This window comes from Saimiri boliviensis, chromosome 2, assembly GCF_048565385.1.
Source record: "Saimiri boliviensis isolate mSaiBol1 chromosome 2, mSaiBol1.pri, whole genome shotgun sequence".
NCBI classification, from domain to species: Eukaryota; Metazoa; Chordata; class Mammalia; order Primates; family Cebidae; genus Saimiri; species Saimiri boliviensis.
Genome location: NC_133450.1, coordinates 172,015,669 through 172,036,912, shown reverse-complemented (window position 1 = coordinate 172,036,912; position 21,244 = coordinate 172,015,669). Strand labels below are relative to the sequence as shown.

Sequence of the window (21,244 nt, the reverse complement as noted above, 5' to 3'; positions counted from 1 at the left end):
CCCCTTGGCTGGTAGAGCGAGTTCTCTGGCCCCTTGCACCTCCCAGGTGGGCAGTGCCCCACCTGGCTTCAGCTTGCCCTCCTTGGACTATTCCCATTGTCTAACCAGTCCCAATGAGATGAACCTGGTACCTCAGTTGGAAATGTGGACATCACGCGTCTTCCAGCATGCTCTTGCTGGGAACCGCAGACTAGAGCTGTTCCTATTCGGCCATCTTGGCAGCTGTGTCTTTTTTTTTTTTTTTTAAAGTAGAGACAAGGTTTCACCATGTTGGCCAGGCCAGTCTTGAGTTCCTGGCCTCAAGTGATCTACTCGCCTCAGCCTCCCAAAGTGGTACGATTACAGATGTGAGCCACAGCACCTGACCTAATATTTCTTGTTTTCAATCCTGGGATAGAACTATTAAAATTTATGCAAGATGAAGAATCCTTAGAAATCATCCAACCTACCATCCACTAGAGGAAGAAACTGAGGCCTAGAGATGTTAGGAGACTTTCCTGAGATTGTATGGCAGGCCTTCTGACTCCTGACTTTCCCATACCTGATACTTGTCCAGCAGGGCACCTTGCTACCTCCTTCATTTCTTTGCTCATTTATTTTTTCCACTTCATCTTTGTTCTTCCTGAGGTAATGTGCAGTGAGAGGGTAGGAGCAGACTATTTGGAAGGGAGGGCTCTAAAAAAATAACCTAAACACAGACCCCTGGAAGCTCCGTATGGGATGTGATGTTACATGAAGAAGTGAAGAATTGGATCATGTATCTGTTGATTCTACCCTGCAACTTGACGGTGCTCTCCCATGAGAGAGGGGTTATACTTCCCCCACCTGGCTTTGGGTTTGGCCCTTTGAGTTATTTTGCTGACAAAAAATGAGACAGATGTTACAGTAACAATCAGAAAAGAAAAAAGTTCACGCACAACAGCATCAAAAAGAAGAAAGCACTTAGGAATAAACTTAAGGAGGCTACTGTGGTTTAGATGTTTGTCTCCTCCAAAACTCATGTTGAAACTTAATCGCCACTGTAACATTACGAGGTGAGACCTATAAGAGGTGATCAGTCCTTACGGGTTGGATTAATGACATTTTAAAAGGGTGAGTTCAGCCCTTATTTGTTTCTTTGCACTTCCACCTTTGGCCCTGTGAAGACAAAGCTGTCCTCCCTTTTGGAGGATGTGAAGTAGGACTGTGGAAATTACCTAGTCTCAGGTATTCTGTTATAGCAGCACAAAATGGACTGAGAGACAAAAATCTTGAACACTACAAGCTGCAAAATACTGCTGAAAGAAATGAAAGAAGATACAAATTCACGGAAGGACAACTTGTATTTATGGATTAGGAGACTTAATACTGTTATGATGTCATTACTCCCCATAGTGATCTACCAATTCAATGCAATGCCTATCAAAATGCCAATGTTGTATTTTGCAAATAGAAAATCTCATCCTAAAGTTTATATTGCATATCCAAAATCCCAGAACAACCTTGAAAAAGAAGAACAAAGAGGATTCATAGTTCCTGATTTCAAAACTTAGTAATCAAAACAGTACTGTACTGGCATAAAGATAGACATAGAGACCAAAAACAGACTTTTAAATATATGGTCAAATGATTTTTGTCAAGGGTGTCAAGTGTCATGACCAGTCAATGGGGAAAGGACAATCTTGACAACAAATGGTTCTCGGAAACTGGATATCCATATGCAAACAAATGACTTACAGTATGTATAAAAATTAAAATGGGTGAGAGACCTAAACCTAAGAGCTGAAAGTATAAAACTCTTACAAAAAAAATCACCGGGAAAACTTTAATAACATTGGGTTTGGCAATGATTTCTTAGATATGACACTAAAATATAGGCAACAAAAGAAAAAAATGAAGTGGATTCAACTAAAATTTAGAATCTTTTACACATCGTATAACACTATGAAGGGAGTGAAAAGGCAACTCACAGAATGAGAGAAAATATTTGCAAATTATAGACTGAAAAAGAGATTAATATCTAGAATGTATGAAGAATTTTAAAAATTTGATAACTAACCACCCAGTTTGGGGAAATGCCTAAATAAACAAAGGACTTGAACAGACATTTCTTCAAAAGAGATACGTGAATGGCCAATAAACACATGAAAAGATGCTCAATTAATCATTCAGAAAATTCAAATGAAAACTACCATGAGTTACCACTGCATACACACCAGGATGGGTATTAAAAGAAACCCAAATTTAAATGTTGGCAAAGACATGACAAAATTGGAACCCTTGTGCACTGCTAGTGGGAATATAAAATGGAGCAGCTGTTGTGGAAAACAGTATGGTGGGCCCTTAATAAATTAAATATAGGATTATCATATGCTCCAGCAATTCTACTTTAGGGTACATATTCAAAAGGATGGAGAGCAGACACTTGATAATTGTATACCTATGTTCATAGCAGCATTATTCATAATAGCCAAAAGATTTAAACAACCCAAATATCCAACAAGAGACGGGTAAACAAAATGTGGTATATATGTATGATGGGATACTATATAGCCTTAAAAGCAATGAAGCAGAAAGTGGAATCGTGGTTACCAGAGGCTGGGAGAAGGTAGGAAAGGGGAGTTCAGAGTTTCAGTTGACAAAAAAATTCTGGAGATAGTGGGGATACCTGCACAACAAGGTAGATGTATGCAGTGGCATCAAGCTGTGCACTTAAAAATAGTTGAAATGGTAATTTTATCGGCACATTCTCTGAGAGAGTATTTAGGCAGATAAAGGAAGGGTAGCAACCCCTACGTTTGTCTCTATGGGGGAAGAAGTTACTTATCTGGGAGTCAGAAACCTTAGTCAGCTAAATAAGAGGAATGTTTGCACAAAAATTGCATCCAGAATCCTCCCTCCTTCTTGGAATCGAGGCCGCAGTGAGCAGCCAGGAAACCTCTCTTGGCCCATCCGAGCCTTGGGTCCTGGTCCTTTTCCCAGGGCCTCCCAGCCTGCTGCTCCTCTGGGAGCTGAGATGAGGGTAGAGATGTTTCCCAGGGCAGGCCTGCCATGGAGGTGGAGTTCTTGGAACACAAGACCCAGCAGAAGAAGCAACTAAGCGGTCTTTGAGAAGCTGCCTTCACAGTACAGGCATACCTCATTCTATTGGGCTCTGCTTTATTGCACTTCATAGATCCTGCATTTGTTACCAATTGAAGGTTTGTGGCAACCCTGTGCTGAACAAGTCTACCGGCATCATTTTCTAACAGCATGTGCATACTTTATGTCTCTGTGTTGAATTTTCAAAAGCTTTCATTATCATCTGTGATGGTTACTTGTGATCAGTGATCTTTAATGTTACTACTGCAACTGTTTTGGGGTGCCATGAACCATGCCCATATAAAAAGAGAAACTTAATTGATAAATATTGTTTGTTTTCTGACTGCTCAACTGAATGGCTATTTGCCCATCTTCCTCCCTCTCCTGGGGCCTCCCTATACCCTGAGATGCAGCAATATTAAAATTAGGCTAATTCACAACCCTACAGTAGCCTGTTAGTGTTCAAGAGAAAGAAAAAGTTGCACATCTTTCACTTTAAATCAAAAGCTAGAAATGATTAAGCTTATTGGGGAAGGTATGCCAAAAGCTATGATAGGTCTCTTGTGCCAAATAGTTAGTCAAGTTGTGAATGCAAAGGAAAAGTTCTTGAATGACATAAGAGCCACTCCAGTGAACGCAAAAAATTGATGATAAGTAAAATAGTCTCATTGCTGATATGGAGAAAGTTTTAGTGGTCTGGTTAGAAGATCAAACCAGCTACAACATTCCCTTAAGCTAATACCTAATCCAGAGCAAGCCCTAAGTCTCTTCAAATGTATGAAGGCTGAGAAGTTGAGGAAGCTGCAGAGGAAAAGTTGGAAGCTAGCAGAGGTTGGTTCCTAAGGTTTTAGGAAAGAAGCAGTCTCCCTAACATAAAAGTGCAAGTTAAAGCAAGTTATTCAGAAAATCTAGCTAAGATCACTGATGAAGGTGGCTACGTTAAACACAAGAGATTTTCAGTATAGATGAAACACTATTCTGTTGGAAAGAGATGGTATCTAGGATTTTGAAAGCTGGAGAGGAGAAGTCAATATCTGGCTTCAAAGCTTCAAAGGACAGGCTGACTCCCTTGTTAGGGGCTGATGCATCTGGTGACTTTATGGTGAAGCCAATGCTCATCTCTAATTCTGACAACCCTAGGTTCCTTATGCTACATCTAATCTGCCTGTGCTCTATAAATGGAACAACAAAGCCTGGATGACAGCACATCTGTTTATAGCATGGTTTACAGAATATTTTAAGACCACTCTAGAGATCTATTTCTCAGAGAAAAAGACTTCTTTCAAAATATTACCGGTTATTGACAATGCACCTGTCCATCCAAGACCTCTGATGGAGATGTACAAGGAGATTCGTGTTTTCATTTCTGCTAACATTAACATCCATTCTGCAGTCCATGGATCAAAGCGTAATGTCAATTTTTAGGTTTCATTTTTTAAGAAACAAATTTCATAATGCTATAGCTGCCATGGATAGTAATTCCTCTAATGGATCTGGGAAAAATAAATAAAAAATGTTCTGGAAAGTATTCATCATTCTAGATGCCATTAAAAACATTCATGATTCATGGGAGGAGGTTAAAATACCAACATGAACAAGAATTTGGAAGAGGCTGATTCCCACCCTCATGGATGACTTTGAGGGGTTCAATACTTCAGTGTTGAGGAAGTCACTGCAGGTGTAGTAGAAATAACAAGAGAACTAGAAGGAGAAGTAAGCCTGAAGATGTGACTGAACTGCTGCAACATCACAATTAAACTTGAATGGATGAGGAGTCACTTTTCAGAGACGAGCAAAGAACCTGGTTTCTTGAGATGGAATCTACTCTTGGTGAAGTTGCTGTGAACAGTGTTGAAATGATGTCAAGGAATTTAGAATATCATACAAACCTAATAAAGCGGTGGCAGGGTTTGAGAGGATTGACACCAATTTTGAAAAAAGTTCAACTGTGAATAAAATCCTATCAAACAGCATCGCATGCTACAGAGGAATCTTTGATGAGATGAATCAATCAACGCAGCATATTTCATTGTTGGTTGTCTTTTAAGAAACCACCAGAGTCATTCCAATGTTCAGCAACCATCAGCTGAACCCTCCACCAGCAAAAAGATTAGACTCGCTTAAGGCTCAGAAAATTGTTAGCATTTTTTTTTTTTTTTTGCAATGAAGTATTTGAAAATTAAGGCACGTATGTGATTTTATTTTTTAGATGTAATCCACTAAGTGTGCAAGACCATTATAATATAGCGTAAACTTAACTTTTACATGCATTGAGAAACAAAAAATATTGTGTGACTCACTTTATTGCAGTGATCTGTAACTGAACCCAAAGTATCTCGAGGGTGTAACTAACTGTAAAGCTCTGAAACTTACCAGGGCTAAGATCAGTTTTAAGAAATTATTATTTTTATAATCCTGGCTTTGTTACTTTGAAGGTTATTTACTCAGATTCCTGACTCTGAAGGAGAACTTTAGGTTTCAACAGGGTTCACTGGCCTCTGTTTCCTAATTTGTAAGTGAGAATATTTGATGATGTTAAAGGTTCACTTATGTTCCGATGATATAATCTTTAAGGTGCTTTTAGGTTCCCAAATTTCTTAATATAGTCTCAAACTCATTCTTACCCCTCGTATTCTCTCTCCCAAAAAGCCAAGTGCAAGGGCAAAGTGGACCTATTTAAATCTATATTGCTTGGGTTGATATATAGTGAAATGCAACTCAGCCAATGAAGGGGTCATGGAAGAAATGTTATATACGAAGACTATTTAGGGTCTTCACCCTGCAGTGGAGCTGGTTTCATTGTCAGTAGTTGGTCCTAGTTTGCAATTTGCTTTTCCCACACTTTGGAAGCTGCCTTAATGTACCCTCTCGGAGATCCTGGCACCAACTTGCACCTGCCCCCTCTCCCTGCAGAGCTCTGAGTCCCAGTTCATTGTGGCCTCTCCTCCAAGCTTCTAAAATCTAATAATCCTGATGGCAAAAATGACAGAGAGGAGACAGAACGAACTTGCAGCTTCTACTCAGATGGATAGAGCAGCATGTGAAGACTTACATTGTGAATTTTTGCTCCAAGAACGATCACAGGAACATAACAGGAAAGCCCAGAGAATCCAAAGGCCCTTTCAAGGAAGCAGCCTGCCACTGTAGATGCCATGAGACAACCAAAGAACTGGGAGTGCCCAAAGTGTGAAAGGGTGAAGATCTGCCCCCAACTGCACATCCTCACTGGGGAGGCTGAAGGTCTAGATCACAGGAGGATTTGACCTTACCTAGAGGTCAGACGAATTTAGACAGCTCAGAAAAATACAGGGGTAGAAGTAGCAGTGGGAATAGCCCTGTTGGCGCTCAGTTCCTGGGGAAGCCATTTCTGACTCTGTCTTGCAGGGGTCCTTGGAAAGGGCTGCCAGTGGAACTGGGGAAAGACCACAGGGAGAAGGAAATTTCCAGCTGAACTTTGTAACAATTTGGAGTGGATGTGAAGTTTCCTGGACAGAATCCTGGGGAGGGGGGTTAACAGGAAGCACAGAAGCCATGGCAGTGGAGGTGTGAAACCTGGCCAAGTTCTCAGCCCTGCTCACTGGCTGCCTGCAAATAAACTTGGTGCTGTTGGTGAGGCATGGCAGGAGTGAGACTGGCCTTTTGGGCTGCATGGGAGCTGGGTGAAGCCTGTCATTGCCAGCTTTCCCCCACTTCCCTGGCAACTTGTATGACACAGCAGAAGCGGTCATAATCTCCCTGGGAATGTAACTCCATTGGCCTGAGAACCACATCCCATCCCCTACAGCAGTTCCAGCCAGCCCAGTCCAAGGAAATTCTGAGCTCAGACATGCCTAACCCTGCCCCAACCTGATAGTCTCTCTCTACCCACCCTGGTAGCTGAAGAAAAAGGACATAACCTGTTGGGAGATCTATGGCCCTGCCCACTGCCTGAGAAACCCAAACTTACCCAGGTGACCCTAGGGCAAGCTTTCATCCTACCTATACGATCACAGCTGGTGCTCTCTTGAGAGTGCCATCTCCTGGCTGCAGGCCAACCAACACAAAACCAGCACACTAAACAAAACTATATTACAAGGATCCTCACACAGTTCACTTCACTCCCCTGCTGCCACCACCAGAGCAGGTGCTGGTATCCATGGCTGAGAGACCTGAAGATGAACCACATCACAGGACTATTTACAAACACTTCTCAGTACCAGCCAGAAGACCAGTAGCTCTGCTTCAGGGCTAGACCCAGAAGAGAAATAACAATCACTGCAGTTCAGTTCTTAGAAAGCTCCATCCCTAGGGGAAGTGGAAGAGCACCACATCAAGAGCTTGCCCTTTGGGAAAAAAGAATCTGAAGGACAGCCCTTGAGCCCCAGATCTTCCCTCTGACATAGTCTACCTAAATGAAAAAGAACCAAAAAACAGTTCTGGTAATATGATAAAACAACACTCCAAATATCACAGTAGCTCAACAGGAATGGCTCCAAACCAAGAATAAATCTCTGAATTACCAGAAAAAGAATGCAGAAGGTCAATAATTAAGATACTCAAGGAGGCACCAGAGAAAGGTGAATACCAACTTAAAGAAATAATAAAAAAAAAACATACAAGATATAGATAGAAAAATCTCCAGAGAAATAGACAGTATAAATAAAAAACAATCAGAATTTCTGGAAATGAAGAACAGAGAAATGCAAAATACACAGGAAAGACCAATAGGTTAAAACAAGTAGAAGAAAGAACTTCAGAACTCAAAGATAAGTATTTTGAATTAACCCAATCTGACAAAGAAAAAAAAAAAGATTAAAACAAATGAACAAAGCCTCCAAGAAGTTTGGCATTATATTAAAAGAGCAAACTTAAGAATAATTGATGTTCCCAAGGAAGAAAAGAAATCTAAATGTTTGAAAAATATCTATACGTTTAGGGAATAATCGAGGAAAACTTCCCTGGCCTTGCATCCAAATACAAGAGGCTCAAAGAACACCCAGGAAATTAATTGCAAAAAGATTGTCGAGGCACATAGTCATCTGGTTATCTAAAGTCAAGACAAAGGAAAAGAATCTAAAAAGCTACAAGGCAAAAGTGTCAGGTAACCTAAAAAGAAAAACCTACCTAATTAACAGCAGATTTCTCAGCAGAAACCCTAGAAGCTAGAAGTGACTGGGATCCTATCTTTAGCTTCCTTAAACAAAACTATTATCAGCTAAGAATTTTGTATCCAGTGACACTAAGCTTCATATATGAAGGAAAGATAGTCTTTTTGAGACAAACAAATGCCGAGAGAATTCGCCACTACCAAGCCAGCACTACAAGAACTACTAAAAGGAGCTCTAAATCTTGAAACAAATCCTTAAAATACATCAAAATATAACTTTGTAAAGCATAAACCTCACAGGATGTATAAAACAATAACACACACACACACACACACACACACACACACACACACACTCTGAGACAACAGCTAGCACAATGAATAGACTAGTACCACATACCTCAATACTGATGTTGTATGTAAATGGCCTAAATGTTCCATTTAAAAGATGCAGAATGGTGGAATTAATAAGAAATCACCAACCAAGTATCTGCTGTTTTCAAGAGACTCACCTAACACCTAAAGACTAACATAAACTTAAAGAGGTAGAAAAAGATACTTTATACAAATGGGCACCAAAAGTAAGCAGAAATAGCTATTCTTATACCAGACAAAAGAGACTTTAAAGCAACAGCAGTTAAAAAAGAGAAAGAGGGACATTATATAATGATAAAAGGACTAGTCCAAAAGGAAAATATCACAATCCTAAATATATATGCACCTAACACTGGAGTTCCCAAATTTATAAAACAATCAGTGCTAGACCTAAGAAATGAGATAGATGGCAACACAATAATAGTGGGAACTTCAATAATCCACTGACAGCACTAGACAGGTCCTGAAGACAAAGTCAACAAAGAAACAATAAACTTAAACTATACCCTAGAACAAATGGAATTAACTGGTATTTACAGAATCTTCTACCCAGCAACTGCAGAATATACACTGTATTCATCAGCACATGGAACAGCCTCCAAGATAGTCTATATTACAGCCCATAAAACAAGTCTCAGTAAATTTAAAAAGTCAAAATTATATCAAGTATTCTCTCAGACCACAATGGAATGAAATTGGAGATCAACTCCAAAATGAACTTTCAAAACCATGCAAATACATGGAAATTAAATAACCTGCTCCTGTATGATCATTGGATCAACAATGAAGAGAGAAATTAAAAAATTCTTTGAACTGAACAATAGCGACACAATCTATCAAAACCTCTGTGATACAGCAAAGGTGATGCTAAGAGGAAAGTTCATAGCATCGAATGTCTCCATCAAAAATTCTGAAAGAGCACAAATAGACAATCTTAGGTTACACCTCAAGGAACTTGTGAAACAAGAACAAACCAAACCCAAACCCGGCAGAAGAAGGGAAATTGAAACAAACAAACAAAAAATACGATAAATGAAACAAAAAGCTAATTCTGTAAAAAGAGAAACAAAACTGATAGACCATTAGTGAGTTAACCAAGAAAAGAAGATTCGAATAAGCTCAGAAACAAAATGAGAGATGTTATAACTAACACCACAAAAATGCAAAACATCATTCAAGGCTGCTAGGAACACCTTTACACACACAAATAAGATAACCTAGAGAAGATGGATAATTTCTGGAAATATACAACCCTCCTAGATTAAATCAGAAAAAAAAACACACTCTGAACAGATCAATAACAAGCAGAGAGATTGAAATGGTAATAAAAAAAATTGCCAACAAAAAAGTCCAAGACCAGATGGATTCACAGCTGAATTCTATCAGACATTCAAAGAAGAGTTGGTACCAATCCTATTGAAATTATTCCAAAAAATAGAGAAAGAGGGAGTCCTCCCTAAATCATTCTATGAAGCCAGTATCATCCTAAAACCAAAACCAGAAAAGGACATAAAGAAAATTACAGAACAGTATCCCTGATGAACATTAATGTAAAAATCCTCAACAAATACTAGCTAACCATATCCAATGGCATATCAAAAAGATAATCCACCTTGATCAATTTGGTATCATAGGAGGGATGCAGGGATGGTTTAACATTTGCAAGTCAAAAAATGAGATACACCACATAATCATTCAATAGATGCAGAAAAAGCACCTGACAAAATCCAGCATTGCTTTATGATTAAAACCCTTAGCAACATTGGCATGGAAGAGACATACCTTAAGGTAATAAAAGCCATCTGTGACAAACTCACAGCCAACACTATACTGAATGGGGAAAAGTTCCCCCTGAGAACCAGAACAAGACAAGAATGCCCACTTTTACCACTTATCTTCAACATAGTACTGGAAGTCCTGGCCATGGCAATCTGACAAGAGAAAGAAATAAAGGACACCCAAATCAGTAAAGAGGAAGTCAAACGTGGAAAACCCTAAAGACTCCTCCAAAAAGCACCTAGAACTGATAAATGAATCCAGCAAAGTTTCAGGATACAAAATTAACGTACACAATTCAGTAGCCCTACTATATGACTACAGCAGCAAAGCTGAGAATCAAATCAGGAATGCAACCCTTTTCACAATAGCTGCAAAAAAGTTGAAATACTTAGGAATATACCCAACCAAGGAGGTGAAAGACCTCTACAAGGAAAACTACAAAACACTGCTGAAAGAAATCAGAGATGACACAAATGGAAACACATCCCATGTTCCAAGATGGGCAGAATCACTACTGTGAAAATGACCATACTGACAAAAGCAACCTACAAATTCAATGCAATTGCCATCCAAATACCACCATCATTCTATACAGAAATAGCAAAAACAATCCTAAAATTCATATGGAACCAAAAAAGAGTCTGCATAGACTAAGCAAAAAGAACAAATCTGGAGGCATCACATTACCTGACTTCAAACTATAAGGCAATAGTCACCGAAACAGCATTGTACTGGTATGAAAAATAGGCACAAATACCAACGGAACAGAATAGAGAACCCAGAAATACAGTCAAATACTTATGCCAACTGATCTTCAACAAAGCAAACAAAACCATAAAATGAGGAAAGGACACCCTATTCAACAAATGGTGGTGGGATAATTGGCAAGCCACACAGAGGAGAATGACACTAGATCCTCATCTCTCACCTTTTACAAAAATCAACTCAAGATGAATCAAGGACTTTAAGACCTGAAACCATAAAAATTCTAGAAGATAACACTGGAAAAACCCTTCTAAACTTCAGCAAATACTTCATGACCAAGAACCCCAAAGCAAGAGCAATAAAAACAAAGATAAATAGATGGAACTTAATTAAACTAAAAAGCTTCTGAACAGCAAAGGAAATAATCAGCAGAATAAACAGACAACTCTCAGAGCTGGAGAAAATTTTCACAAACTATGCATCTGGCAAAGGATTAATATCCAGAATCCACAAGGAACAAAAACAAATCAGCAAAAAACAAAAACAAAAACGAACCATATAATCCTATCAAAAATTGGGCTAAGGACAGGAATAGACAATTCTCAAAAGAAGTCATACAAACGGCCAACACACTTATGAAACAATGCTCAGCATCACTATCAGAAATACAAATCAAAACCACAATATGATACCACCTTACTTGTGCCAGAATGACCATAATCAGCAAATCAAAAAATAAACACTTTTACACTGCTGGTGGAACTATGGAAAACAGTATGGAGATTCTTTAAAGAACTGAAAATAGCTCTACCATATGATCCAGCAATCCTGCTACTGGGTATCTACCCAGAGGAAAGGAAATCTTTACAAAGAAAAGACACTTGCACATGCATGTTTATAACAGCAGAATTTGTAACTGCAAAATTAATGAATAGATAAAGAAACTGTGACACACACACACACACACACACACACACACACACATATATATATATATATATATATATATATATATATATATATATATCTATCTATCTCATCCCCCATGAAATACTACTCAGCCATAAAAAGGAATGAAATAATGGCATTTGCAACAACCTGGATAGAAATGGAGACAATTATTCTAAGTGAAGTAACTCAGGAATGGAAAACCAAACACTGTATATTCTCACTCATAAGTGGAAGTTAAGCTATGAGGATGCAAAGGCATAAGAATGATACAATGGACTCTGGGGACTCAGAAGGAAGCGTGGGAGGAGGATGAGGGATAAAAGACTACACATTGGGTACAGCATACACTCAGGTGATGGGTGTACCAAAATCTCATAAATCAGGCCATTAAAGAACTTATCCATGTAGCCAAACAACATCTGTTCCCCACAAACCTACTGAAATTAATAGAAAAAAATAAAATAATCTCTAATAATCCCAACCTCTTCCCTTTTTCCCTCAGCCCTAGTGATAGTAGCTGCTTTTGGCGATTGATACCTCTGTGATTGCTCCGTAAGTATCACAGAACTTGTGCAGTTCTCCAATACTTGTTTAACCAAGTCCTATTGAATTCTATCTATTAAAAAAAAGGAAGGTTATTTAGGAACGATGATATGGGCAGAGACCAGGGATATACAGTAGGAAGGGGAGAGTATTCTGGAAGAAGCAATGTAAGGAAAGGTACAAAGATGAGAAAACTTGTAGTGAGGTTGGGAGTAAAGACTAGTTGACTTGGCTGGACCTTGGGAAACACAGATAAAGCCAGCATTGTGGGTAGGAGTTGAAATGGAGAGGGGCTTGAAGGCCAGAATCTGGTCTTTTGGGAATCCTTGAACATGCCTGTGAGTGGAAGTGATACGATATAGGCTGGCTTTAGAAGGCTCATTAAGGTGGTTCTTTGCAAGATGCACTAGCTTGAGAGAGTCTGTATCCATTCAAATGCGGCAAAAAAAAAAAAAAAAAAAAAAAAAAAAAAAAAAAAAGAGACATATTTGCAAAAGCAGCTCTGACAGAGTGTGAGGAAGAAAGGGGAAGATGTGAAGAAGAGCTAAAGAGTTTGGAACACTAGTGAGACCATTAATAGAAATAGGTAAGTCAGGAAGAGAAGCTCTTCCTTATCACCACCCTTGAGGATGGAAAAATGTAGTTTTAATTTGCTTTCATTTAAAGGTTGTGATGGAACCCCAAGATGAAAAAATCCATCAGGATGATAAAGATGGAAGCTAAGGTAGAAATAAGAGCTGGAGACACAGATTTGGGGAACTTGTCTTATAGGTATGTGTGGACAAAATTATCAATGGAAAGAGATCGGGCCTCAGGACAAAACACTGGAAGAACTCTGGCATTCAGTGATTGAAGAAGGAAGAAGGGATATCAAAGGAGCCTAAGAAGAAATGGTTTGAGAGAGAAGAGGAAAATTGAGACCATGTAATAACATGGAGGTTCAGAAAGAAAAAAAATATTAAAGAGGTTAGGTGGCAAATAAATGGTTAATAAGAATTGTTGGAATGAATTAATGGTTTCATTTGTGCATAAAAATAACTGACCGAACATATTTTTCTCACAATAATCTCCCTACCTCTGGTAATATAAAAGGTGAACTTTATTCTGACTCATGTTTAAATGATGAAAAATCCCAAGGTAGTAAAATCAGAAATAAAAGCATTTTGTATAATCAAAATATTACATTCAATGTCATGGACACCTATCTCCCTTTTTAAAAATTATACTTTTTAAGTTCTGGGGTATATGTGCAGTATGTGCAGGTTTGTTACATAGGTATACACGTGCCATGGTGGTTTGCTGCATCCATCACCTAGTCATTTACATTAGGTATTTTTCCTAAACGCTATCCCCCAATCCCCTCACCCACTGCTATCCCTCCCCTAGCTCCCTACCCCCTGACAGGCCCCAGTGTCTGATGTTCCCCTCCCTGTGTCCATGTGTTCTCATTGTTGGACACCTATCTCTTTATATAATTTAGGAGAGCATTTATTTCTGGATCTTGAATATTTAGAAGTAGACTAACAACAGGGTTATCATAAAGATAAGGAATTAAAGCAGAGGGTAAGAATGGTTCAAATTTTGCAAAACAGAAACAGAGTAGATCTTGGCCAGAAAAACTCTTAAAACAACTCAACTGAGGATTCTAGCTTCCATGAATGGTGAATAACTTAGTTGGACTTATCTTCCTGCAGATAGCAATCATAAAATCTAAACAAAAACAAAACAAACTCCAAGAAACAATTACTACTTGAAAACACTGAAGAATTACCAAAAACAGTGGCAGAAATAGGACAGGTATCTAGCCTACAAAACGGGAAGTTTCAACAAGTATAATTTTCCTGCTTGTGTTTTTTTTGCCTGAAAATGGCTTAGGGAGCTGGAAAGCTTATAGCTTCACTGGCTTGTGATTTCAGAGGTCAGAGTCTGGGGCCTGTTAGGACAGCTGATAACTTTAGGAGCAAGTCACAGAAGAGCAACAAAGGTGATGAACTTCAGATTTATACATAAATTTTACCTGATCCCAAAACCTGGCCTCCAGAGGGCCCGGCAAAAGAGCAGCAGCTAGAAGCTAAAAGAACGGAGTAGAGATTTCAGTTGCTGCCTACCGCAAGGAAGATAGAGGCTAGAGTTTGAGTTAATTGCCTGTTAGACCAAAAATAAATATTCTTCAGAGGAACATAACATAATTCAGAGCCTCCATGATACATGATCTGTAATATTCAAAATCAGTTGACAAGAATCGTCAAAAACCACCAGACAAGAAATGAGACCAATATTTCAGCAAAAGAGCTGTCAAAAGAAACCAATCCTGAGATGCTACAAATGCTGCAGTGAGTGGACAGGAACTTTAAGCAGTTATCATATGTTTAAGGACTTAAAGGAAAATACACTTATAATAAATGGACAGACAGTATATCAGTAGGAAAGTAGAAACTATAAAAACTTCTAGAGCTTAACAGTTTAAAAAATGAAATAAAAATTAGACAATCTTATCAGATTAGAGATGGCAGGAGTGTCAGTGAACTTTAAGTTCTACAGAAATTTTCCATTGTGAAAAACAGAGAAAAAAAATTGAAAAAAAGAAATACTAAAAAATGGGATAAAAATGTGTGAAATAACTCTTTTCAGGTATTAGACAACAGAAACTAGAAGACTGTGATCCCTAGAAAAAAGGAAACAGACCAAGTGAGCTCTGTGATTTCCCTGGAGGCACATTGTGAGCTTCAAGGCATGGAAGGGTATATTTAGTTTTCCAGGGTTGCCATAATAAAGGACCACAAACTGTGTGGCTTTGGCTTGTATAAGATGAATTCACTGTCTCATAGTTCTGGAGGCTAGAAGTTCGAGAGCAAAGTGTTGGCAAAGTTGGTTCCATTTGAGGGCTGTGAGAGAAGAATCTGTTTCATGCCTCTCCTAGTTTCTGGTGGTTTGCTGGCAATCTTGGGTGTACCTCGGCTTGCAGATGCACCACTCTGCGCTGTCTTCATGTTCACATGGTGTTTTGCCTTGTGTGCATGTCTGCATATATCTAAATTTCACTTTTCCATAAGGATACCAGTCATGTTGGATTAGGGTCCACGTGAATGACCTCATCTTAAGCTGATCATCTGCAAAGACCCTATTTCCACATAAGGGCACATCTACAGGTACTGGGGGTTAGGATTTCAACATCTTTTATGGGGCTACCATTCAACCCATAACAGAGGGATATTCCAAACAGAGCACAATAGTCTAGACAAATTGATGAGACAAAGAATAGAGTTTGAAGAGACAGAGGCAAGTGGATGCTACTGAGTGGAATTCTGTAGATGAGGGTGCTACACAAAAAAAGAGCTCCAAAAATCTTCATAAATTCCTCTTGAGATTTGGCCCAACTAAAGATGTGCATCAGGTTAAAATCTGCAATGTTTAGCAAAGAGCTACCAGGGAGCTGTGAGCTTTATATTTTCCAAACTTCAAATAGGGCTGGAAGGCCTTCGTGTTCTGACCAGCAAGATTGGAATTTAACTGTCAATCATCCAGGGCATTTAGTAGAGATCCCAGAAAGGCCTTAGAGTAAAGGTTACTCTAGATCAGCTCTATACTTAAAAACATCAAATTTAACTTTGAATAACTTAATAGAAGAGAAACCCAACAACCTCTACAGGAAGACAACAAAATCCAGACATTTGATGTAAAATCTGCACTGACTAGCATATAGCCAACTATTACTTGACAAGTCAAGGAGGAAAATGTAATATGTAACTGAGACAAAAATCAGTGAATGGAAACAGTTCCAGAAATGACAAGGATGATGGAACTGGTAGACAAGGATATGAAAACAGTGTTACAATGTGTTACGTATTTAAAGAAAAGCGTGCACATACTGAGGAAGAAAATGGAAGTCATAGAAAATCAACTGGACTTCTATAAATGAAATATATTTTCTGAAATAAAAAATTCACTGGATAGGATTAAAGGAAGATTAAATACTATAGAAAAATATCTGTGAAACTGAAGATGCAATAATACAAATTAGCCAAAGTGAAGCAGAGAGAGAAAAAAAAATAGAAAAAAAAAATCAAATGGTCAAGTATATGTTTGATAGAGATGTGACTACATGGGTGTGTCTGTTACATTTATGCAGTTAAGATGTATTTCAATGTATACACATTTTACCTAAAAGAATAATAGAGTAGGGATAGAGTGGGGCATGAGTTAAAGTACAAATAAGAATGGCAGAAGGTGGTGATGAGAGCGTGGGGGTTCTCTATACACCATTCGGTTTATTTTGTATATAGTGAAATTACCCAAAATAAAAGCAACATTGCTTTTACATACTATGCCTATTCATTTCTGTACTTTTTCTAGGAAGTTTTAACAAGTGTAAAAAGATTGCTGTACCAGCCTATTTAAAAATATTTCCCCAAATATTTTATAATCTGTCCTACTTAAAAATTCCTGCTATGGGCTCAGTTTCATTCATGCATCTGCTGAATTCAGAGATGACTTTCATTTGTGCTTGTCACCTTTGCTTCTGACAACTTCAGACTGGTTGCTGTGTGTGGCTGAATCTGCTAGTCCCTTCATATCTGTCCTCCTCTAAGAACCTCTGAACTTGAGGTACATCGTTTCTTGGAATAGAGATTTTCCAGCATTCCTTGCAAAAAAGTGTGGAGCATGTGGTTATATTCAGTAGAGAGGGAGAGGGCTGTGCACATCTCCTGAAACTGGTCTTTAAAAGGACTTGTTCATCTTGCCCTTTCCTCTAACCTGCTGTTGAGAACATGTATGTACAGCAAGCCATCCTGGCCTAGGTGGATATGGGCAAGACTCCAGAGATGTCACAGCAAGAGGAAATTGAAGACATTTTGCCTTGGTCTTGGGGTCAGACCAGGCCTGGAACATCTTCCTTTGGATGGTTACTTGAAACTGGAATACACTTCTGCCTTCTTTAAGCTACTGTACTGGGGGTCTTTGTTAAAAGTTACTGAATGTATATCCTAACTACAACAATCCTTACACACCCTCTCAATCCTGAGGCAATGTGCATCTGCTGTAGACATGACTGTATTTCCCTTCACATCAGGGCGGTGACCACAGAGAAGGGGTTTCTAGAAATCGTGACTATTCATCTTGAATTGAAAACACTTTTAAGAAAGTCTACTTTCAACACTAAAGGGAAAGATCAAAATAAACTAATTATAACCTAAGTAAATGAACAAAATTGTCAGTCACCTGCCTTTTCTGTCATTAATCTGTTTCTCAAGGCTTTTAACTGAATACATAGCTTGTTTTGTAAAAATCTGTGTTAAGGATTGGTATTCTCGCACATGTAGTACAGGCTCTGTGCTTTTATGTACATATTTATGTGTATATCTCTGTGTGTATGCAGTGTTCTCTATGGATTGCCAGAAGCAACAGTCAAAATAAGGAATTTAACATGAATTCCCACTGTGTATGTTCCCAGTGAATAATTATCCATGTTTCACTGCTAATGAGAAAACCTGGCTTGTAACATGGTTCCTTTCTGTCACGGACATTTCTCATTTGTTAAAATAAACAAAGTATCTGTCATTTTTTTTGGGAAGGCAAGCAATCTGTATATTTATAACGACACCAAAAAAACACGTGCTAATAATGATTCCACACCTCTGAGAGGCCAAATAATAAACCATTCCTATCCCTCCCTTTTGCTTCAGTGAAGAAGTTCACAGTATTTAAGGCAACAGGCTAGCATCTCTCTTTTCTGTTTCCCTCCCAGCTATGTGCATGCGGAGCATTTCCAAACCTCAACACCCAGCCCAGGAAACAGGCAATCAGCAGGCAGAGACGGTGCTCTCTCCTTCTCAGGCCTCAGCTATTAAAGGGCTTGGGTTAGTGAGGTGGCTGAGGAGGAAGCAGCATTTGGGAAGGCTGCCTAGCTAAGTCGAATTCTGGCAGCAGAATGTCTCTCTCTATCAACCTTTCTTAACCAGTGAAAGAAAATATTGCCCTTAGGCCCCATTCCTCCACCTAAAGTGGTTCTAAACTGCATCAAAGCCAGGTGTGATTCACATATATGTGAAGGGTTTCTTCTTTGTAGTTTCATCTGTTTTTTTTTTTTTTTTTTTTTTTTTTTTTAAATAACTGGAAAGTGAGAAAAGTTTAGAATGGGACACATGTACCCAATGGGAAAACCAAATTATAATGAAATTGCCTCCTTTTAAAAATTTGTGATTGATTTTATCTTAAATGCCTCTTAAATGCCAGAAAAGACATCTCTCCGAATGGGTCTGACATCCCCATGTACTGATATGAAATAGGGAAAAGGAAGCATTAAAGACCAGGGGGTTCCCCTCCTTATTTGTTCCAACTATGACAGAATCAATACCCTCCAGCAAGGACAGGGCATTGGTCCAGATGTACCCTATAATGTGACACTAGTTGACAGCTTTGCTTTTGTCATATTGACCTCACTGACTTTCTACATCTTTGTCTCTTGATTTTACATTGGCTTCTGTGACCAAACAGCCTGACTCAGGGAAACAGCCTGAGTTTGAAAGGTGAGAAGGACATGGGGGTAGAGAACTGGGAGACCTGGCAGCCTGGCTTCACTCCCTTGAATCTGCAGCAGAAGATGCTGGTTGACTTTAAAGTTGGTAGCACAAGGTTGCCTTTGTGGCACCTGTCTCCAAAGAAGCTCTGAATTTCCAATACAATGGTCATTATATAGCAGATTTTTTGTTGATTCAAAGGGCCGAAAATCACCAAGATTTTTGGCAAGTGGCTTAATTTGTGGGCTTCTTTGTAGGTTAGCTCAAGCCAACTCAGGCATTCATTAGCTGCCAGTCACTATGAGTGAGTCACACAGCGAAGGTTCATTTTGATGGGTTCTTAGCCTTAATGAGCAGAAGCAAGAGCTCTGAGTGCATATTTTTTCTCCTCTTCCCTCTCCAGCCAATCAGTGCAGAAAAAGGCACCTGAGCTTGATAAACTGATTGTACAACGTACAAGCTAGAAATGGACTGAACCCAGTTAACGAAGAAGAATGGTCTGAAAAGAATATACAATCTAAAAGAGGAGGAGAAAAAGTAGTACTCTGGGAATTTTCACTTATTTAACTGCTTTCTAAAGGAAAAGAAAGCTGTGGCTGATTAGGACATGCTGTGTAAAAGTATGAAAGATGTGGCATTATTACTTCATGAGCTGGCTCCAGGCCTGTCAGTATTTTCATTACAATCCTCCATTTTTTCACAGAGTTAAACTGACTATAAAAATGATGTGTGTCGGGATGAAACTTGGCACTTGGTGTAGTCAGTCTGGGAGTCCTTTCCTTAATTTAATTTTACAAAACGGGAAAACTCTCAGTCCTGTAAACTTTATAGAGGGATCTCCATTCTGCTCGTGGTATATGGTGTGTACAAGCCTCACTCTAAGGCCATAGGGTGACTGAGCAAAAGTAGGGAAGTAGTTTCAGTGCCTTTTCTGGCTCCTTACATTTCTGGTTTGGCCTTCTCTTGGGTGGCAGAGATGGTCACTAAAGAGCTTAGAATGAGCAGGAGCTGGCACCAAGCAGCCAGCTAAGAGGAATGATTAATTCATATTGGAAAAACTCAGTTACTCACTCCCATTTGTCAGCTGGACCCTAGAAGGCTGTGGGAGAAGACAAGCAACTTTAATTTTCACTCCGATTTCTGGGACCTCCCAATGAGCTGGTCAACTAACCCGGCCAAGATGATTCCCATGCACATTTGCCCAAAGAAAACTAACTAAGACATTCCTGGAAAAATGGAACTATCCAAGCCCATTTTCCATTCCCCAAATGTCTCTTCACCTCTAGGGTAAGCTTTGGGTTTCCATTGGCAGGGGGTACGCTAATGTCTCTCATGATCCTGGCATCTGGTAGAAGAACACGATATATTTCTCAGCATGAAAAGTAGCTCCATCCAGATTTATGACTTGATTAAGGTCTTGCCTTTTCCAAAATGATTGGGTTACTGTGTGGTTATTACCCTCACCCATACCCTAGGACTTGGTTATTCTCTTACAGGTGAAGAAGATGGGATGCCTGCTTCTGATATATATGCACACACATCTATGGAAATGTGATTGTACTGTAAGATAGAGTTTGGCCATGTTAAACAACATGCTTCTCCAGGATTGACTGAAACACCTCTAGGGGGTAGCAGGCAGGCTGGCTCTAGGAAATTGGCCCGATTTAAAAAATTCACAGTAGTGTTGATCGGAATTGAACCTATCTCACGTGGATAACACAAAGAGTTTCCATACATCCTTCTCTGCCATTAGGCTCTTGGCATAAAACATAACCTTTTAAAAACACATCAGCATTTAAAAAAAAGTTTTAAAATTCTGGGTTTATAAGTCCCTGGTTGACTCTACCCTCAAGCTGCTGGCAGGTGCCACCTGGCCTGCAGGAGGAAAGACCAGGATGACCCTAGGAAGGACTGGCTGCAGGCTGCCTGGAGCTGAGGAAGGCATTTCAATCCATGAATGAGACGGCCTTTTAATAAACTCCAGAATGTGGATCATACTTGGGTCATACCATATTTCTCAGGAGAGCCCTAAGTCAGAAATTCCCCTCTGTGTTTACTTGTCCATCTCACTCATCAAGATTAGGTTCTGTAAGGAATGAAACTGATGTTTCACATTTGGTGTGAAATAGGACATTATTTTAGGACTTTCAAGGAAGTGCTCTGTAATCAAGTTGCTACTGCTCTGAGAAGAACACAACAGTTTCAGAGGAAAAGCCGTGGACTCCAT

At 39.2% G+C, this 21,244-nt stretch overlaps 1 protein-coding gene across 4 annotated transcripts in view; it reads right to left on the bottom strand.

Annotated features, from left to right (window-relative positions):
- The window catches only part of ADAMTSL1 (ADAMTS like 1), a 982,413-nt gene that overhangs the window by 23,932 nt on the left and 937,237 nt on the right, over positions 1 to 21,244 (bottom strand). The gene's annotated exons all lie outside the window — the stretch shown is intronic.